Here is a 21,604-nt window from a genome sequence, read left to right on the forward strand (position 1 = left end):
CTGGACTTTGGTCTCGTGTCTTACAACAGTCACAGTCTGGTTACACACAGCTTCACTGGGCTCGCCATCTAGTTACAGCAACACTACCCAGCCAAAAAACAGACCTAAAAAGATCTGAATTAACACATGAATCAGACATATTCTGTCTGCTGAGCCCCTCGTCAACCTCTACTGCACCTTGGTATCTACTTTCCTAACAAAACCTACCATACATAACCTGGAATCAACATACAGTGCATTTCCCTTTGTATTTCTTTTTTTTTTTTTTTTTCAAATAAAACACCTCGACACAGCACAAGCCAGTACCCTGAGAATGTAAAGTTGAAGACTGCTGCCCGAAACAAAACTTTTCTGATATCTCGTAAAATCTTTGTAAATGTGACAATCAAGTGCTCAAGAAAATTCACCTGGCAACAGCTGCATTGAAACAAAGTTACTGCAGCAACAAGTAACGTCATGGTGTTAATAATTGACAAGGAAAGAATGAAAAGGTGAGCAAGGGATAAAGAGGACAAAGGAAAGATTTCAGTATAAACTTCTACTGGTAAGTAATCAATCAAAATTAAGATTGAAAGAGTCAGTATGAATGTTATATTGAGAGCTGAAGTGAGTTTGATATCTTGGACTGCTGAACGGAGCTTGTAAAGCTCCATTTTCTGCAGCCGGATTTGCAAAATTTGACAAACAAATCTCCCGCTGATTTGAATCTACTTTCATTCAATTCCCCCAAGAAACTAAAGCAAACGCGGGAACAGTGGCTTCTCATGTTTGCTGTATGCGGGAAAAGCGCTGTGCGATTCCTGGTTCTGCAGGTTAAGGCAGGAATTAGCAATGCAGTGGTAATGAATGAGTTTCTCGATTTACATAATCTAACAAAAGACCACTCCCCTTGGAGGGAGGAACTACATCCTAGAGACACTGTTTGGAAGAAGCTGTTTCGGATGACTAAATTATCAACAGCCTCGGGTGAAATGGACTGCTATCTTAATACCCACCACTACTACTGCTAGAGGTCACAGCAGCAGGAAAAACTTTTGAAAATACAAGTTAAATATTAAGAAATCAAGATTTGTTTCCTCAAATCATGATTTTTTCTGTATTCCATTTTTATACTAAAAACTATAAATTAACACAGTTTCATTTATACCAACGTAGCTTTGCCCTTTGCCGAGAATCCTGCCAGCTGGTAAAATGTAACTGTTTTCTACAAAAGATATTCTCTAAATTTAATTCAAGTATCAGAGTTAATAAAACAAATAACTCTTACACTAAAATCCAATACTCCAAAAGAGTGTACTCACAAAATGAAGGAGTTTACAAGTTCAGCCCCCCAGAATATACTGTTTTTCAGTGACATTGGTAGCCAATCTTGGTTCGTGATTTGCGAAGATACACTGAAGCCCCATCATTTCTCAAAGATGGAAATCCAGCCATGTGGCACCTCTCGAGGGGAAAGAAAGCACTAACTCGTACCAGCTCTTAGGGATATATTAACAGCAGCTGAATGTAGATGCCATCAATAGACCATGTTTTTTCAAAATATCAAAATCTGATAGCAAAGAGTTAGTGATAACTTATGAAATGTAAATAATTATAGATGAACTGTAACTGTCAAAATTATGTCATAGGATTACTTACAGTTCACTGGACATAATTACACGGGCCCAACACTGCTCCTACTGAAGTCAAGGGGAGTTGTCACAGTAAGTTCGGTAGGGATGAGGGGTTTCTTTCTGGTCTAGTCACTAACAAGTTGTCAGTATTGGCAAGAATTAATGAACTTTTTATTTCCTACAAAAATTAATTGATTTTTCAGGCTTCAAGAAAATGACACTTCCACAGTCAAAGAAGCATTATTTAATGCTCAGACTGTCTGCTGAGGCTTCACAGCGTGACACAAATTTAAAATACAACTTATTATAAAACTTAGATTTCTTTTTAATTTACTGCACTGTGGTATTCTGAAAAATTCTGAGAACTTTATCCAACGTCTAGGTGATATATATATAATCTTCCATAAAAAGTCTTACTTTTTACATCAACAAGACTGCAGTTGAATTGCCAGTTTCTCTGAAAATAAGCCCTTTTATATACAACAAAATTTCTATCTCTCCTAGATAAACTGCTAGCTCAGAGTCTGTGATCAGTAATGGTGTTTCAAACTCTAGGAAACCTCTCCTTTGACTGAGTTACTAGCAAACCCCTTTGCTTGTCCTACTCTCCTTACATTATGTTTTGGAGAACTATGGTCAGGGATAATTGCTTCCTAGTAGCTACAAATATCATCCTCATTATCGTAATTTAGCAATTAGGTTGAAATATTTGTTGCTACAAACACTGAAACTAGCTGCTGGTATCTACAATAAGCTTCACAGCTCAGTAAAAAAACACAGTAAGTAAATATTGATTGACAAATTCAAAGTATATTTGATAATAAAAGTATCTCGCTATTTCATTATTACTGCACTGAATCAAATTATTATTTTTAGAAAATGTAACTTCCCAAAAGTTTGTAAAAAATGCAGTCATTTAAACTAACCATTCATAATCTTTCCTACATCATAATTATAACATACACATTTTGCAGTTGTTATTCCACAGGAAGAAAATAAGTTACACAACTAAAGAACCAAGATTAAATCAAGAATATTGACTGGAAAAATTTCCTGTGCCAACACACATTTTAGGAATGTAATTTTATGAAGAACATTTTGTAAGAAGGTAAATAATGCCTTTACACTTCATATTTTTACATACAGGAAAGGGAAGGACAATGCCAGGGAACCTGTCTCAAGGTTAACCTAATCTCCTAAACATGTGTCTTAAAGAAGTAGATATCATTAGCAACTGATTAAAGAAAAAAATAAACATAGCCGTAGATTTCCAGGGAACACATCTTTACCCTGTTTCATTATAAACAATGAAGGACAAAAGTCAGACAACCTCTCACTGTTCAACGCGTTATTAAGCTTTTGACAGAAGCCCATTAAACATAACACGTCTTGAGTTCTCGGCTCATTTGAAGTGGAAGGAGCTGCTCCTTACCAACCAGAGTAATTTCTGTGTCACTGCCGTATGTATAACACATTTTTACTGAGATGATGTGGGGGACAGGACTACCTCTCATCAGTGACTAACAAAGCAAATTAAGACCTGGTCCAAATTCAGTAGCTCAATTCAGAAATGCAAGTTTAACACACCTGAGGCTTGATTTAAGATTTGTTTTGAAGTACCATAAGTATACAGGAGAAACAGTATTATGTACAGCTACATGTTAACACTGTATATATATGGGTGTATAGGTCCACACACACCTAAACCCATCTGTGAGCGTACCTTTCTACACAGACCTAAGTGTATAATTATACACACAAATATTACACACAGAGAAATGATGCCATTTATCTCCCCTGCCTTCAGCCCCCTCAGGTTTAAGTGAACCAAGCAGTTACAAAGAACATTTCACATACCTTCTGCATTTATCTTTAGGGAAGGAGAACTGCCTCGTGGTGATACGTTCCCCTCTTTGTATTGACTATAAGTGGAGCCCTGATAAGTGGCAGCTAAAGATGGGTGAATGAACCCCTTCCTCGACAGCACAGTAACAAGGTCATGAAGTCAAGTACAGAGATATTAGGATATGCCAGAGGGAAGGTTACCAGTACACATGCATCATGATTCTACTTTTAACTGCATGAAAATATTTTTCCAGTCTTCTTTCTAATTATTGCATGGAGTGGACCTATACCTGGGCATGAATCATCCCTGCCCAGTAGAAGAGCCTGTTACCTATTTATTCCCGTTTCTTTTGTTGCAGCCATTGGAATGGGACAGCAGTAAGAGAGCAAATACGCTTTGCATTTAATGAAGCTGAATGCTGCTCAGCAGTCATGGAATCTCTCCATCCTTTGGTTAAGGCACCTTAGCACGAATTAACTGAAAGTTTTCAGAGGGATTCATAGTATGTTACCCATTTTCTGACTGTGCAAGATAAATCCCTCATGTCTAATCTGCAGAAGTACCGTGCACTCACAGCTGCAACTGAAGTCAATGGGAGACAGAACATAAATGCTATATAATGCCTCCACGTCAGACCTCAGAGGAAATTACTAAAGGCTTCAACTGCACTGAAAACAATTAAGAGGAAAATTAAAACGTAAGTAGTTATCCACAGTTATCACAAGTGAGAAAGTTTATTTCCAGCATTTTCCGCCTGCCACCCATGACTGAAAAGAAGCAGATTTCGATCCGTGAAACAGCACGTCACAGTGAAAGAAGGGACTGTATGAACAGGACGGCCTACACCACACAAGTAGGAGGCTAATCTTCTCAGTTGGAAACTAGCTGGAGCAGCCAGGATATTAAATCAGCAACACAAGGGGAGGTTATTTGGAAGGCAAATGAGGTACATGCTCAAATTCAGCACCTAACGAGCAAGTTGAACCAATGTGGCAAAGAATATAATGAAAAGAATCTCTTCAATTGTTTATGTATTGATCCTAGGAATCTGGGTATGCACCAAGAGGAAACTCTCATTGATGGGAATAAATTTTATATAACCAGAATTACTACAACATGGTGGACAACTGGCATGTTAAAGTCTCTGATTAAGAGAAAGGATAAAACAGACAGTAAGGGACAGGAAACCTTAAGAGAAAACCCCATGCCATTATTCCTTTTAGAGTGATCAGTAACACAGGACCACAGCTCTTGAATATGTAAAGGTCAATACACTAACTAACATAACTTAAGAAAGACTTTGCTGATCAGCAAATTAACTAGGGCACAGGACAAATTTTTCTTCAGTACATACCTATAATCTTTGGATAGGAAAATAATGATGCTATAAGGGACTTCAGTTTAGGACATGTATTCCCGGAATCTTATGTGGACAATTATAAACTAGTACTACACACTTTCAATAACCATATATCATTTATAAGCATGAGGTAAGCAATCTCATCATAACACAGGAGATGTTAATCACTATACTGGAGATTGATAAATACTTAGAGATAAGTGATAATAAACCAATTGAGTTTCACATGAGAAAAAACAACCAGAATCTTTACATGCACAGAAACACTCAAACAAGTACACAAAGTACTTCAAAACTGTGACAAAAAAGGATAGAAGAATATGATAGAAAACTGAAGAGTCTTTAAGGGTGGCTATAAAAAAATATCTGACCTCACAACCAAGCAAAAGTAGAACTCCTTTTTCATGTAGAAAGCAAATAAATAAAATCTATGATAAAAAGTCACAAAACTACAGAGGAAACAAGTACAAATACATCCTAAAAGGTAGAAGTTCTGAAGCGATGCCAATTGATAAGAGTAGCTAAAGGCATCAAGGAAAAATGCATTGTTGGCAGGACTACAGATAATAAGGAGTTCTCATATGAGAGGAACACTGAATGTGTAAGCCCATTCCAAGTTTGGAATACCTATACCATAAATTGCAATGAAAAAAAAACCAAACCCACGACTGTTCAGTGTGTAAGTTGGTCTGTCTTTGGAAAAAACAGGATGATACAGTCACAGTTTATGTAAAATTAATAAGCACTTTTCAGTTTATTAGAAATCAAGGAGAGATAGGTTTTACATTTACAGATTCAGACAAGTTTCACTTTAGATGTCGCAGGGCTATCCAAGAAGATCCCTGTTAATCAATCTTAAAATACTTGGACATTCCCAAAGACTGGAAGAGCACTAATAATGTGTCAATATTAAAAAAACAAAGACTGGTGGGATTAAAACTAGGCCAAATAAGTGAAAATACTGGATTCAATAAATACAGATTTTAATGAAAGAATATAATTACTTCTGGTCAACATGTTTTTGTGTAAAATAGGTCTTGCCAAACAAACCTGATTTCCTTCTTTGATGAGATTAGAAGCGGATGTTGTACAAAGATTTGTTAGGCTTTGACTAGTCAGACATAACAGACTGATAAAAAAAAAAAATCACTACACACCGTCAAGAAAAAAACTTCTTAGGTGGATTCTGAATGGGCTGACAGTTAAAAAAGCACCAAAACCCCATGTTCCAAGAAGCAATTGTCACTGAATAATACTAGAATACTGGTAAGGTTACACAGGTGTCAGTACTAGGCACTGGTATACTCCTAGTATAGGATACTCAACATATCCTTCAATTACTCGGAACCAGGTAGCCACGGTTAGTCATGTTCATGAACAACAAAGAAAGTAAGTAAATAATGATGACGAAACAGTGCTCTGGGCCATTCGGGAGTTAGGCATATTCAAATCACATGTATTTTAATAAAACCAAATGCAAAGGACTCAGTCTAAGAACAGCGAACAGAGGCTACTCTTACAGAAAGGGTAACCATATTCTGAAAAGCACTGACTCTGAAGAAGATTTGGGACTGCCATGCACGATGACGGTGTAATGCTGTGGAAAATCTGGGAAGATGCAATCTTTTGGTGTATACACAGTAAAATAGTAAGTATCCCCACGAAGCAATTAAGGTGATTTTACTTATTATATATGACACTGAGAAACAAAGAGAATATAAGAATGCACATGCATCTGTGTCCAAATTCTAAAACAAAAGGATGTTAAAAACCCAGAGAAGATGCGGAAAAGAGCCATACCAGTAACGCAAGCACTAGAGGAAAAGGCATGTAGTGATAGATCTTATTCTGTTTAGATTATAAAAACCCCTGAGGATATGCCTACTCAGTAAAGACCTACAGAGATACATGTGATAATTCTGAACAAGGTAAATTAAGTATCAGGAACAGAATAGTTTTGTGTTGCTATTGATTTGCATTGACCCTCAATAAATGGACAGAAAATACAGGATATGAAAGAATTTTTAATTTAGTTGTGTAAGGGTAACTTGAATCACTGGAACAAATTATCAAAGGAAAATGGGAGTCTCCCCACCTCTTGGAATTTTTACATCAGACTTAGTACCTTTCTGGAAAGCAGGTTTAAACAAACATAAATTTCTGGGCTCAATACCGGGACAACTGGTGAAATCAATGATCTGTGATATTCAGAAGACCAATTAAATTACATAAAAATATCTTCTGGGCTTGACCTTAAATGCTAGGGATTTATGAATGACAAATATCGTAAAAGGTAAAGTCTTGTATGTCTCAAATAAGCATGCAAAATTTGTGGGTACTTTTGACCTTAATTTCTTCATGCCTTGGTTTCCCCACAAAGCATGAAGAAAACACTCCTACAGGAATACATTAAATCATTGTTTATTAAACCCTTGGTTCTTATAATGTTGAATACTACAGAAAATCCCCATGATGGTTACTCAAAATTCTGTTTTCAGGGAAAGGTTTGAACAGTATCCAGTAAACAAGGGATTGGCACACATAATGAACAAAGAAGATAAAAAAAATATATTGATTGGCTGTTCTCTGGATACTGTGTGGAGCAGGAATGCTGTGAAATAAAGCACACATGATCCTGTAATGAAAAATGTTAACATACTGTTTCAGGGGAAAGGGGAGTAAATGAAGATGCTCGCTTCAGAAATGCCAGAACTGAGGTTAACTCTTGATTAACTGGCTACTTCAGTGCAGCTTTTTGCACGTATAGCAAATAACACTGTACAATTGTGCACATACACAATACTTATAATTATTGTCTAAATAACTTGCCTTCCTGAAAGGACAAATGTTCTGATGAATAACTTTGCTGAAAGCTTGCCCTATCATGCACTCCTTAAATCCCCTGCAATTTGTCAACTTTGAATGCAATACTTCTCCAGGGGCTACCAATGAGCTTTTCACATCTTGCTCATGTCATCCATTTTCCGCTTGATTAGTGGGGACCTGAAGTAATCTTTCTGCTTCACAGAACAACTAAAGCCAACATACACGAAAATACCAGTATCTTAGGTACAGCTCTTAGCATGGGACAAAGGTCTCTGGGGATGTTCAGGCTCTTGTTGGCCCAATGAAGTGGCGGAGACAGATGAGGAAGAAACAAACATCCAGGCTGAAAAAAGGAAGGATAAGTTGGGAAAACAATGAGGGAAGACAAAAGAAAACATTTTTGAGAATGGGGAACAGATGAAAGCTGTGTGATGTTGAAGGTATGGTGTAAGATGTGAGAAGAGAGAAGTAATAACTTGTATGGAAACATGGAAGAGAAGAATGCAAAGCTCAATGCACTTTTCAGACATAGATCAAAAGATGGAAGGAGCAGAACATAATATGAGAATAAAAATAAAGATAGATATTTTTTCACATCCCATTTTCTTTTATGTGACAAAATTTTTGTGGGTTTTTTTTTATGTTTAGCTTTTTTAAACCTTTCTGTTTTGAAGTATTTGGATAAACAACTTGTATCTCAAAATGTTTTAACATTGAAATATTAAACAGATTATTATTCTAAAGAGAAATAAGTGAAATTATTAAGTATCTGAAAATAAGCATCACTTCTCTTTGACTTCATTAAAAATACAAAACAATGTATTTTTATATTTTTTTTCCAAGTCAGAAATGCCACTGAATAAATCTTTGACCATAAAAGTGAATGAGTTTAAAACTACTAGAGGTGTTTTTGGTGCCAGTATCTTTTCAACGTGAAGCCAATTCAAGTACCACTTCTTTTAATCTTCACGACTGCCCCCAAAACTGCCAGAGATCAGTTGGTGTTCATACTATTAAAAACTAATGAAAGGCATAGAGTTTAATTTGATAAGTTAAAACCCCTTCAAGGCTTAATGTCATCACTTTAAATGTAGCATAAAAAGAGCAACAGAGAGAAATGATTGAAGCTCTTCACCATGGGTGTACTACTCTTGATAGATTTAAAATTTGCACTTCTACTACTAGATGCAGTATTTTGATATATAAAAGAAAAAAAAAAAGAAAAAAGTTTATATTGACATTGAAATGTTTGTGATTCCTTGGCAAAAGGATTTCTTTAAAAAACAGTGTAAAAATCAAGTAAATTCTTCTGTACCAGCAATACTAACGAAGCCCTGTCTGATACTTATATTTAGCCCCTCTCTGCCTCTTACACTTTCCGCCTACCACCTTTCCTCGTAATAACAACCTCATATTCCTTCCAATATCCTCATAAAATTAATGGATTGTACCTTTATCCTTTATAGCTTTCTACTACAATACCTCCAGTTCACTCTACTTAACTTTTCTGGTCCATCATTTGGACAGTAGTGATACCGTGTTGCACAGCTGTCTCCTGCTAAACAGCAATGGCTACTGATAAAGCTCTCCTTGACTTTTCCTTGAATGGGACATTAGGAGTTTCATGAAAATTGGCATCTGAGTAGAAGAGAGAAACCCTGTTAGGAATTCAACCATTATTCTTCTGTCAGAGTTCGTTGAAAGTAGCTAAAAATCAGAAGGTGAAAACAAAGACTGTGTAATCAGATATCCCTTATTTTCTTAGGGAAATTTTTTCTTAGGCTAAAAAAACCCTGCTTGCTAGATACTTCATATAAAATCCTTTCTTCTTTTTTTACATATTAAAATTAAAGTACATTCTCACGCACTGTTCTCTTGAGAAATCATTTCTATCCATAAGAGACTGTGATCTAAAGACCACAGAGGCCTTCCAGTCACATTGGTACACAGGAAAAGAACAGAACAATGAAAGGTCATCAAGAAGATGAAGATGAGCCTTGTATTTGCAAACGAAGACATTTTTAAACAGTTGTTTCTCATGGACTGTACATACAATTGCTGCAAACACAGGAATAAACGTGGAGCATATGTGAACCTCTCCACCTATTTTCATTCTTGTTGAGGCTCTCTGAGAGAAAAGTGAAAAGGGCAGATGGATTTCTGAGTTTTTACAGTATAGTGGAAGACCCATAGCTTCTATAATTAAAGATATATACCAGTAAAGACTTTGCAGGTGGCAACCTCCCTGAGAAGATCAGAGGTAGTAGCTGATGAATGAGATTGATAAGAATGCAACTTTCCCAAATCAAGTACTGAATGGAGAAACCAAATCCGTTGCATGATGTTTACAAGTAAGAATTGCTTTGCAAATCTCAGATATTGACTTATTTTAGAAACAAGCCAAATAAAATTGTTTGACTTCCCTCCAACTGCACCTTGAATAAGACCAGGTGAGACAACACCATGCAGTCCATGCAGAACCGGGTGCAATACTACCATACTGCCTGTATGCTCTTCTGAAGATGTGATATGCCCTGGAAACACAGAAGGAGGTGGTGCTGAGACTGATGAAAATGTATCCTACCTTTAAGATATTTTCTTACCCCTGGATCAGAAAGGCATAAAGTGACTAAAAGCAAGACGATACAGCAATCTTGCCAGCACTCAGACCTTGACGAAACTGAAGCGGGGGGATCCATGATATTTCAGTTGTAGCAAGGTATACAAGATCTGTCATATCAAGTGCACTGTTGAGTAGGATGGAAAAAGAAAAAAAAAAGCTGCGGAGACTGTAACTTCTGTATTTGTCCTTTTTTGTCTGTATTTCCTTCAGACAGAAGAGCTCCTTCAATACTGATGTGATTCCAGTACAGGAAAAGTACAAAGTCCGTTAAATTCAGGAGGGTTCCCAAAAACCTGCTTTGCAGACTTACTACAAATGGCCACACAAGTTCTTCTCGAGAGTCTATGTGAAAGTGTTCCCAGGTGAGATGCTGCGTATCATGTGTTGGATTCAGTACCACCCTGATACTGCTACACAGCCTACACCAAAGGCAGCCAGCCTATGGCTGGTCTGAGCAGCTACATGATCAACCAGTTGTGTATACATCCCCTAACAGGACAGTTGGCCTACAGCTCACATAACTATGTCTTTTCTTAAACAGATGATCTATTTTGTCTTACATCTGTAATGAAAGTGTAAAGACTCAGTGGTATTTCACAGATATTTTAAGGCTAAAAACCCCCAAGTGAGCAGCTAGAGTGACTTACTAGATGGTCACAGGCACAAACTGAATAAATATAGTTCATAGAGGCAATTCCATTTTTAAGGTCACTCAAGTGTTAACTGCTAGGAAACTGCTGTCTTTAATTTTGCTCATATTAAACTATCAGCTTTCGCAGGGAGTAATTTTAACAGAGGTTAAAAAGCAAACAGACGATCAGATTTTTAGAGGTGCTGAGGCAGCTCAAGGCAGGTACTTAGTGGGATTCAAAAATCTGTAAGTGGGTTAGATACCTAACAACCATTAAAAGTCTTGAGAAGTAGGCATCCAAACCACTTAGACATATTTTGAATATTACCTCCCTATTCACCTCTTTCTTATCAAGATCTTAGTGTTGCCTTCAGAAAAACAGTTACACTCACAAAGCTTTTTCTTCAACTTTCATATGTTGATGTTATCCAGCTTGCTTTTAAAACACATCTACACCTGGTAATTTAATAAATGTGACAACTTCCCTATCTTTTAGACATATCATTTAATTACCTTTAGAGCCCCCTGGAATGAATTCTGTGAGCTCTTTAGATCTCTTGTGCCCCCCATTTCTTAGCCGAGGTACTGGCTTATATCCTTTACTGATATGAAACAGTACTACTATGTGGATTCCAGTGATACTACTGTGCAGGTACTCAGGTGAGGATCTAGCTCACAAGCTCTCTATTCAGATGAATATCCTCCTGATTTTCTGAGTCGCTCAAAATGGGTGAACATTAAAACTCCCCTATTTTCTGCGCACCTTTCCTTGCAGTCAGAGCGTGCACCCGTACCGCTTCCCCTAGCCCTCGGGAAAGCCGTGGAAAGGTGGGTGCTCTTCTGTGTATCACAAAGGAAAATCATTCTGGTACAACTTCTCGGTTTATCAGAGGTGCCTGGACTGGAGAGGACTGGCATGTTCCCACTTTGCTCTGTCGAGTCATAATGTTACACCCACAGTATTTAGTTGTTCTCCATTTAGGCTAGGTATTTTGGTTAAGGGGTTTCATGTTGTTCATCCCCGTACACTGACCTTAAATCTGTCTATTAAGCTCACAATTCTACAAAGAAATCAGCCTAAGGGAGAAATCCCCTGTGCTCCTACATCAGGGCTGTATTTTCTTTTGCCTTTTCTTCCTACTTCCAGAAAACAAAACCTGACCTATACTGAGCGATCCATAAAGAAAACCAAACATAATTATGAAGCAGACATATTTTTATAAACAGGAATGTCAGGCACATCATCTGGAGAAGAAGGTGGAAGAGATGTTAGATCAATTAAAAAACGCTTGATAAAGCAGCTGGGGTTTTCTTAAAAAGTCAAAAAAGTCTGTAAAACGTGAACAAATTTTAAAGGTAATAACAAATAAATTTGGACCAGCAGTAAAAAATATGCCTCTCATCAGATGAGTATCATAAATGCTGCCCCTTAAATGATTTAAAAATTTGTAAGCAAACACTGAAAACGTGTGATAACTCAGCCTTTTTTTTTTTTTTTTTTTAAAAAACAGTCGATCTCCGTTACCCAATTTTCAAGAGATGTCTATGTTACACGTAACTTAACTCTATAACCCATTGCAGGTCAAGGTATTTACGTGATAAAATGCAAGTTAGCACATTACAGAAAGTTAATACACATCAAATACTAGGATTTTATGAAGGAAAACTCTACTTAGAAAGGAGTTGTAAGGGGAGTTTCTGTTTTTCAGGGAGGGCGGCAGAAGGAGGGCTGTGCCTGGGTTTTGTTTTTGGTTTTTTTTTTTTTTTAATTGGAGTATGGGTACAAGCATTTCCAAATACTGGAATGAAATATCACTTTTCAACAAAAAGTGATATTTTCTGTTATTATTATTTACCATTACAACCCCCCACAAATGAACATGATGTTGACTTTATTTTCACTAGAAAATAAAGTAGCAAAGATAAAAATTTACCTTAATAGATTACGAAAAAAAATACAGGCACTGCACTGTCTGATGGACTATAAAAATTTAGAAAATGTTTTCAGCTAGGCACAAAAATGCTGTTAATGATTAGCTGCATAACAAGAGATTTATCTCTGTCTTTTTTTCCTTTCCTTTTTTTTTTTTTTTTTTTTTTCCCCCTCTGTGTGTGCATGTGTTGCAAAGGCAACAGAGCCATACTGCAGGTCTGTCTGTGCCATTCTTAGGCCACTTTCAGGCCGATTGAGAAAAGCTGCAAAGTAAACACAGGTGTTTTAAAACTGGAGCCGCTGTCATGGACAACCACAAACACCCTTAACCCTGATGTGGCAACGCCTCTTTCCCGCCTTCTCTTTTTTTAAAGCATTGCCCAAAAAGAACATGTCAAATGTTTCACCTTTCACCACCTCAAAATAACTTGGAGCTTATAGCATTGTTTGGCAGATCTCAAGCAAGGAGATCATTTTTTCATTCCTTTTCAGATGTAGCCAACTTCAAATCAGTCCCATAAAATAAAGAGTCATTCTATTTCTAATTATTTTATTTCCAATGTCCACTGATTTACCTGCAAGCACCATGTTTCAAGTTGAACATTTCCTTCTGCAAATGTAATTCAGACTCCTTGTTTTCATGATTCAGGTTCAACCAAAAAGACAGTGAGGGGATTTTGCAATAACTAAACAAGAGATTTAATCCAGTGGCTAAGAGGATAACTAAAAAAACATAACAACAAAAAAAAAAAAGCCACAAATCCCTCAAATCAAAAGAAGAAACTTTGGGTTTTTTGGTTATTGTGCAAGAATACATACAAAACTGAAAAAATACTGGCTTGTAAATTAGCTGTTCCAGGAAACAGCACCTCCTGTTTAAGAGCCATGAAGTCCTGACTAGCTAGAGAAAAAGTATGGAAAGCAAAAGCAGAACACATCCCCGGAAATTATGGAGTTAGTCTTCACTTATGCAGTTGATGTGCAGGAGGAGGGGGGGGCAGTATTACATTATCAAAAATGAAACATCTACTGACAGTTATAAGTTAGTTCTGAAAAACTGGTAAACTAACCAAGAGTGAATGTGTTGCAAACATACAGCACTGCTGAAACGATAACACGCGGCAAAATCAGGTCTTACTTATTGTTAAGAATGATTTTTCCTGTCAGCCTCAGCCTTCAGATTCCAGAATGATTTTCTTTTTGATGTAGATGCTCACACACCCCGGCTTCAAAAACCAGACACCAGACTTACTGTGTGTCCTCCGCTCCAACTTAAACAAACAGTAACGACTTCTTAAGATAGACAGCGCTCATGCATACATTTATTTATGTTAGGACACAAGCAGGACTTTTCTTTTTTCCAGATTTTGCCCGGTGTGGTAAAGAGACACTATTATTTATCAAAGGATCTGTCTGAACAGCCCGGAGCCTCCTCATCCCCTATTAACTTCACCGGGCATTGAAAATCGTTCACAATCTCACAAAACGCCTTTTAAAAGATGACTTGCAAAACTGAACTTTACAGTAAAAAAAATCAGTTATTGTTATTTCCTTTAGGCCAGTTTGTCTTGTTTTTTTACAAAGATTATGAACTATTTTGTATACTTTTATATTAAAAGTCTAACCAATAATACATTTGAAGCTTTACTGACTATAACAAACAGAACACAACCATAATGAATGTAAAGAACCAAATTTCTGCCATCAGACAGAGTCACTCACGGTGCTGTGCGTTACCTAATGATCACTTAAAAGAAATCACACACACAAGCACACTTACTAACCTACATATGTTAAGATTGCAACAAAAGCCATAAAGAGCAAGTGTATTCACTATTTCGCCTCATTTGTTGCTATTTCTGGCCTCTGCATTAAGCACACATGACTTGAAAATCATATACTGTTGAGACTATTACGCATAATGGACAAATTAGACTGAACAATATTATGTATAAATTCGCCTTTTCATGGGTTTGGATTAGAAATACTTTTCCGTTAAAATAGGAAGGATTTATGCTTGGCTATAATACAAAGCAATAGAATTTAATCTGATCCATTAAACAACAAAAAAAAGTGCACCAGTACGCTAATGGAGGAAATCATGAAACGTTCTGATAGCAACAATTCAGAGACAGCAGAAAAAAAAGGGAGAGAAAAGCTTGTTGAAATAACCCTTTTTAAGTGCAAAAATTTCACCCCATACAAAGATGCAGCAATAACGGCATTATTTACCTGCCGATCTATGAAGTCTCAGAAAGTACGTTTTAAGCTAACAAACTGAGTTAGGGGAACTTTATCAAACCATAACTACCATTAAACAGCAGTGATAGATTTATCCCTCCACACTACAGTGACCTCCTGGCCAAAAGCTAATTTCTCATTCTTCCAGCCTTTTGCATTCAAAGTTATTACTCAGTCACAAAAGGAGCTGATTTTTGAAGCTAGAAACTTGCATCCACATTTTGAGAAATAAGGGGTGCTTTCAGCTCCACCTAACTTTAAGATAAGTTGTGGACACTCAGCTTTAGGCATTTATTATTTGATGTTGCTCTAGAGAAAAACTTATTTTTTTCTACATGTCTTAAAGCACCGGCAGGAGATATACAGTAAAACTGTAAAAAATATTAATAATCTTTAACTGTGAAAAATGAGTTTCACTTAATGAAACAAATCATGAATCTGATTTTACCTTTTCAGAAATGGGGGAAAAAAACCCCACAAGAAACACTAAAAACATCCCTAAAGTTTTACTCACATGAATAATAGGTACTCTCAGAAGTAGCTTCCTGCGTGAGGTTTACTGGATTAGGCCCCAGTTTGTGAAAATGTTGTTTCTGGACTGAGACCTGCTATTCTAAGTTTCAGCTGGAATGAAGTTTTCAGAGTGGAGCTCTTAAGTCCTAAAGATAGGGGTCAGAAGGGAAACAACGCAAGGGTGTGAAATACACTGTTGCTGCTGCAACGTCAACTCGGATTGGTAATTTTTCTCAAATTACCAAAGAAAGGAAATATGAAGTCTGATGTCACTTTCTTCAAACATAAACACATCTCAGCAAGACCGCGAGTCTTTTTCTCCTAAAGAATAACTGTAAAAACAAAAATACGAGAAGCAGACATTCCTTTGCGAGGACAAAGTTAATAAAACATTTTATTTGGGAAGTAGACATGATACAATTGGAGTTTGTAGGTGCACTTAGCTCTGTTCTAATGTTTTAAATGTGACAACACTTGTCAAAAGATGTTAAAAATTGTTTTGCGGTCCAACGAGTCACTCAGCAAGAATAATTTTTAAGCAGCTTTTCTTTTTGTTTCAGTTAAAATTAAAATCCATGCTGTGTAATCCTTGGAGTCAATCTGTAATTAAGGGGATTTGAAGAGAGACCACGCACCGCATTAATGATAAAATTTAATATCTGTTTTAATACTCTAACATAAGAAAAAAACCCTAAGCAACATACAAAAAAGCAATCATCCCCCTATTTTGTGTGAATGCAGCATATATGCACCATTACTATGTCTAGCAGCAATGCTGTATTTGATGTCAGCTTTTTGTTTATAGACCAAATGTTTCAGGATTTAGCATCTACAGAGCTTAAAACTGCATCTGCTTGAAAGTTGGCACTCAGATTTAATAGGCTAGATAAACAGATTTTATTTTATCTAGTTTGGAAAACCAGTGTTTTTGTTGTTACTGTTGTACAGCAATTCCAAACGGAAGGAGCTATCAGCAGCCTTTCCAAGGTTTCAGTCACTCTCCTCCCAGTCACTTGGCCACTCTCTCTTCCAACATCTAAGCCAATTACAGCTCAACCGTAAGAAACAGGAGCAGATAACGAATTAGACCCAATTCATTTTATGCGATATGCTTAAATGCTTAAAAGTCTAATACGTTACAAAAAAGTGATAGTACTTGGTATACTAAGTTTCTCCTCCAGGCTATATGCAAAAAAAAAGTCTGAAATCTGCGTCTCTTCAAAATGCAGCTAGTTGCAACCAAGTACTGTATTCAGACCATTTACGGTGGAGGCAAATACAGTTCCATTTTTAAACTAGAAACCTGCACTAATCAGAAGATGCGATGAGGGATTGAAGTACCAAGGCAATGAGGTATTTTATGATTCATTCTTTTTATTCCCCCAAAGAACTCAGTAAGAAGCACGGTTAAAGAAGAGGTGCTCTTAATGAGATTTTGGGTGGAAAGGTTTTGAAGGGATATGATGTTTTTCACCAAGAAAGGATAATAGATTCTTTTAACACGGACATCAAAGATTTTTTTCCTGTTAAAATGTCTTCTGGTCTGAGCTCTTCTGAAAGAACTAGAAAGCATCACTGTAGCATCTCATTGTATCATGCAAGATACCTAGTTTACGAAAACAAATTTGAACAGAATTTCCTCTGATCTCTGAATAATGTCATAACAGCCTAAATGTGTGTATAAGAGCCTAAGGCTTCCCAGATTTGGGACGTAGTCCCATTAAAATTTAGGTGCATGTGGAACTCACAAGATTCTAAATCAAAGCAAGGAAGGGTTCATTTCTTCTCAAAATTTACATCCTATAACAGTAACCAGCAGTCTGCTCTCCAGCAGTCACTGCTACGTATGTGCACAGAATTGGGCCTAATCTACAAGATTAACTTCAGTGTTTGAAAGTCTCATCCAAATGATGCTTCTAATATAAAAAAATAGTTAAATGGTATTGATTTTGGGTAGGAAACTGAAGTAACAAATGCTATTGTGTAATAGTAAATACGTGTATATCGCATTGCCTGAACATGGTATAAATGCGAATTGGTGATTGTGTTAAGCTGCTATGCAGCCAAATTTACAATTTAAAATTAAACTCAAAGACTCAAATGTCATTTTGTGGTTAGATACAATATATAAAGAAGCCTACTGGGACTTCATTTTCTGAACTGTATTGGTTGATACTGTATTTTCCATCTCCAGAATTGATTCTCCACTCAAGAACAGATATCGACTTTCACAGTTTTACTATCGTAGAATCATAGAATACCAGGTTGGAAGGGACTTCAAGGATCATCTGGTCCACCCTTTCTTGGCAAAAGCACAGTCTAGACAAGGTGGCCCAGCACTCTGTCCAGCTCAATCTTAAAAGTGTCCAGTGCTGGAGAATCCACCACTCCCCTGGGGAGATTATTCCAATGGCTGATTGTTCTCATTGTGAAAAATTTTCCTCCTGTGTCCAATTGGAGTCTCCCCAGGAGTAACTTGTACCCGTTACCCCTCATCTTCTCCATGTGACTCCTTGTAAAAAAAGGAGTTTCCATCTTCTTTGTAGGCACCTTTTAAATACTGGAACATGGTGATAAAGTCTCCCTTAAACCTTATTTTCTCAAGGATTAGTGTATACTAGACATATTCAGATTTCACAGTTGCATAAATTTGCCATTTCCTTGTGGGTCACAGTCAAGATGATTATTTCAATGCTTGTTTGTTTATTAAAGAAAACGTGCTATGCTGGAGGCGTTAGTAAAATGGTGATGGTGTGACTTGTGCATAGAGTTCTTTCTTTACAAATATGTTGGCCATACATTCTGAAAAACGGAGACAGCTCTTTTCTAATTTCACCTTTTTATTGCTTTATCTTTGTAAGATATATTTACCTTACCACTAAGAAAGGCTGAATTTTGGAAGTAACAACACAGCTGGCTGAATTTTGGAGGCATAAGAAATAGAAGTTTTAATTGCAAACATATTTTACAAGAGAAATCAGACCTTCTTTAAGTGTTTCCAGTGAATAATTCATTTTTTGTGCAAGCATAATGAGCAATTTTGATTGAGCTACATGACAGAGCTATGCATGCAGTGTTTCTAAATATGAAGATAAGCCTAATATATGTTGAGTTGAAATCCTAATGCATTGATATACTTCTGCTCATGTGAAGCTTTATAACTTTCAAGTCTTCAAACAACAAAGAGCAAGGCTGAGTATTTCATATGCCAAAATTCTACCTGTATTTGTGCTACTTGGTAAAGATAATATTAATTTACTTTCTGAACAGGTGGTACACCGGTGTGCCTGCACAGGTATTTTATGCTTAAGGTCTGGAAGCTTAGAATTACTGAATTGTACTATCAAATTTACTACTTGACCCCTAACGTATAATTCACTATTCTGAAGCTTACGCCTAGAGAAAAGCCAAAGTCCAGCTGCCAGTTCATAATCTCATGAGAAAAGCTGTGGAGATCTACTGGAAGAGTGAGGTGAGCAATATTTTACTTCATAAAGCCCAGTTTCACAGAAGAAAAATATAAAGATCAAAATAAATCCAAGTCCATTTGTTTCTTCTGCTCTTCAAGCATTCTCCTAATGACCTGTATACTGCTAGGGTAGAAATATGTACCTGCTGCACACAAGGAATACACCTCTTCCCCTTAGCAACCTGAATATGTGAACAGCAGTGTCCACTTTTCCTTACACATTTGTGTGTTACACCACCCACATAAAAGTCAAATCAGGATTTTGCTTTTATTTATTGGGAAAAGAAAGGGATTCTCAAAAGCCTTGCAGTGATCAAGGAGCACAAGTTCCCTAACATCAAAAACGCACCTCTGCACCAGACTAAATAAATAGGTGGGAATCAAAAAGGACAAGCAAAATGAGTCCTCACTCCTCCAAGTAAATGATGGCTAAGCACCAAGCTGCACTTTCTGGACGTGGTCTCTTTAGGTTTTAGAATGAGGTGAAGTCAAAAGAAGCTTCTCATCTGGTAACAGAATAGGAGAGACTTTCAGATTACAGGAGAAAGAAAAATAAGAGCAAACACGCAACACCTCGAGGCTTCTGAATCCAGGCTAGCTTATAGCCTCATGACCATACTAAGACCTAATGTTTCAGTGTCTTCCTTTACCATCTGCCCCCCCTTCTACTCTAAGCCATATTTCAAATGACCACTTGCATGCAAAATGCTAGGAAATGGTTCTCCAATTCTCCAACAGCAATTTGGATAAACTTAAACATACAAAGACAAAACATTCCATTTTAGAAAATACCTAAAATTCTGAAATATTTATATTGATCCTTTATCCTGTCCCTAGTTTCCTCTATCCAAGTTCTAAAGTAGATTCTATCAATTCCAAGAGGTGTTTCAGATAAGGAGGTCATGGATGGGTCAGAGCAAGACCTTTGCTATTTAATGACCCTGTAGCTTGCCTTTTGCACAAGAGCTTTGGTTACTACCTTTTATACATTCTGTTGTAGGACAAATAAGTGACATGTCATCATGCACTCAGGCTCAAGATTTTGTTTACAGTTGCTGCTCAAACAAAAGAGAATAATTTTCCCGTGCAGCATAAAATATGAAGGGTGTACAGTAAGGCACTGAAAAAATGATTGAAAATTAAGATTTACTACACTTTCTTTCTGCATGTATGAGTAACAGTCTTCATATGGAGAAAGAAACAAGATTTAGGAAATAAAAAATTATATATAACAATGTAACTCCTCCTCTTCATTCATTAAATCCAATATCTTGACTCCAGCATCGGTATCTCTGAGAATACAAAAACTTAACTTGGCTTAATGTTTTTGTTACTTGCTTTGTTTTATTATGTTACTATGCTGATAGATACTTTGAAAACTATACCAGTGAAGATTAGGGACAATATCATAAATAAAAACTAATGCTAAGGGCTTCTTTAAACATTGCAGAAAATTACTCTTTCATGTACAAAATGCCTTCAGAATTAGAATCTCTTAACTAAGTTCAGAAATATGTTTTAAAGAAAGTGGCAAGAGAAAAAGTGAGTTTTAGTTTTCTTACAGTAAATCTGACACTTTAGGCTTTATAATTGTTTTAAATCAGATTAACATATGCCCTTAATTCCTAATCCACGTAATCCCAAAATGAAGCTCCATACTAGTGTGAAAGTAAAATATTTTTTTTATAGCTCTTTGAAGTGCAGCAATATGACACCTCCTCAGACAAAGGTTCATACTGGTAGTACTGCTATTGACATGTTATTGGGTAGAAGAAGGAAAAATGAACCCGTGACTGGGGTGATAAACTGTACCATTGGAGATGGCAACAAAGCTTATCAGTACAGTTAAATAGAGTTTTTATAATCTGCGCAATTACAGAATGGATAAATGAAAAACATGGATGAGATGGCCTTATCAGCATGAAGTTCATGGTCACAGAAGCCTATTACCATGAAAGCGATGATTCTTTGCATACCAAAAGTAAGGACATGGAAAGCAGCCTAGATGACTGTGAGAATGATAATCCAGACTTAGAATAACCTGAAACCAAAATATTGCATTCCAGGAACCTGCTGCCTTCATCAGAAATAACACTTCTACTAATTGGAAGTAGTAACACTGACTGACCTCATGGAAAGGCAATTTCCACCTATGAAATAGAAACCAAAAGCAAAAAGGCTCAGCCGAAAGGTTTGAAGGACCACATCCACATCATCGCCAATAACAAAGGGACGTTTATAGTATGTATAAACAGTTTGTTGATGTTTAAGATTGTCAAGAGTAATCTGGTGCCAAAAAAGATTTGAAGGCTGTCAAATAAAAAGCAACAGACCTCCAAGGAATCTTTAGTGGCGCAGATGAAAGCTAAAATCAAACACAAAGTGTGAATGAGTAATGAATTCCTTAATGCTTAGAACTGAATCAAAGTTCAATAAATATATCTGCTCTGGTTAGAGATGTTCAGCATCTGTTAACTGGAGAGAAGGAAGACTTACACTCCTCAGGCAAGGTGACCAAACTCTTTTAGCCAAGACGCTGTTTGTTCAGT

At 36.7% G+C, this 21,604-nt stretch overlaps 1 protein-coding gene and 1 long non-coding RNA gene across 15 annotated transcripts in view; one reads left to right on the plus strand and one right to left on the minus strand.

The window, feature by feature from the left end:
• MIPOL1 (mirror-image polydactyly 1) overlaps nt 1-21,604 on the minus strand; it is a 195,513-nt gene that overhangs the window by 71,063 nt on the left and 102,846 nt on the right. The gene's annotated exons all lie outside the window — the stretch shown is intronic.
• LOC128909109 (uncharacterized) lies at nt 375-8,238 on the plus strand. The gene is made up of 3 exons (XR_008466250.1): nt 375-544; nt 2,588-2,721; nt 3,818-8,238. It is a non-coding gene; the product is annotated as an uncharacterized LOC128909109 (long non-coding RNA).

This window comes from Rissa tridactyla, chromosome 4 (genome assembly GCF_028500815.1).
Source record: "Rissa tridactyla isolate bRisTri1 chromosome 4, bRisTri1.patW.cur.20221130, whole genome shotgun sequence".
In the NCBI taxonomy this organism is placed as follows: Eukaryota; Metazoa; Chordata; class Aves; order Charadriiformes; family Laridae; genus Rissa; species Rissa tridactyla.